Source organism: Parasteatoda tepidariorum, chromosome 1, assembly GCF_043381705.1.
Source record: "Parasteatoda tepidariorum isolate YZ-2023 chromosome 1, CAS_Ptep_4.0, whole genome shotgun sequence".
NCBI lineage: Eukaryota > Metazoa > Arthropoda > Arachnida > Araneae > Theridiidae > Parasteatoda > Parasteatoda tepidariorum.
In genome coordinates, this window is record NC_092204.1 from 64667587 (window position 1) to 64669031 (window position 1445).

Below are 1445 nucleotides of genomic sequence, written 5' to 3' on the forward strand. Positions count from 1 at the left end.
CTTGTTTGTTTTTGTATAATATGTATAGAAATATTGTGTAAATGTTCTTAAATTCTGCAAATATAAAAATAGGGCATTTTGTGGTAAGGCCCGCGATAAGTTTTTGTTATGGGAGAACGAAAAATCTTTGCAAAGCCTTGGATGTATCTATCTCCTTCCTCTACTGCGCTGCAGCTGTCGTGGGCTAAGCATTGACCCACATCTGGCAGAGGGAGCGCCGGACCTGGAATTTCCGGTTTTACCCAGCGAGGATGAGTTATCGATACGAAACAGAACAGTGCTACTTACCGTGCTGAATCTTTATTTTTTGCTAGGGCAAGAATTTTTAGTACACGTATCTAGACAAAAAAGAAAAGAAAAAATATGACAGTAATAACCCCCCNAACCCCCCCCCCCCCGAAGATAAAATACTTTAGACAACTCTCCAAACTATTGGTACCATTTTTCCCTGATTTCAATTACCCCCTATATTTTGGAGGTCAGAAATTCGAATCTGACAACACCAAAAAAATATATGTTTATTCAGAGAAAGTACGTTTTGCGGCCTGATTTCGAAACTTTAGATATAGTCAGCACTGATCAATTAGCATATTTGAGATCATGCTCTCAAATCATACGATTGAGTCCTAAAATGAGAATATTCGACCATTAGATCAAAAGTTAATCAGGCTGACCCGTAATTTTTTTTGCGCACTGTAGATGTTCTCCAATTGGTTTAATTTGTGTGCTACTTAAGAGAACCAATGTTTCTCAAAATTCCAACACGAGCCACTATTCTAAGTAAGTAATTTTTTACTATTTGCCTATTTTACGACACCAGATCCGGCAAAAAACAAGAATTTATAGTTCAGGCAAAAACATAATAACTCGATCCCCCCCCCCGGCCGAAGACTCCCCGTGTAGTTAATGGTGACTGATGCACGTTAAATCTGTCGAGTTGCAAAGTCCTCCATGTTCCCATAACAAATCATTACCTCTGGGGGTACTGATCCAGGAGCTTTCTTCTCTTCTGGATTGGTTCAAACTTACAAGGCTACGGAGTTGAACATTAGTAGCCTTAAACCCAAAATTGGATCGGCTGTTCAACGACGGATAAAAAAAATAAAAATAAAAAAAGCATAATAACAGACTTTTGAAAATTTTGACAAAGAAAGCTATGGACAAAGTTAAGTTTTGATTTATCAAAATATTAGTTTAAAAGAAACCTTTTTGGGATATTTGTAGTTAGTTTGTAAATAATAATAAAAATTTTTAACCATAAATCACTTACTCCTTAATTAACCATATATTCTGTCAAAAAAAAAAAATCTAACTAGGAGGTGTAAAATGTAAAATTTTGTCCCCCAAGTTAAATTCTTGTTCCAAATATCGGATTTTATACTACGCCATTAAAATTTCCTTTAGAAAAAGATTCAAATGAAAGAGTTATTTCAAGCAATAAAAAA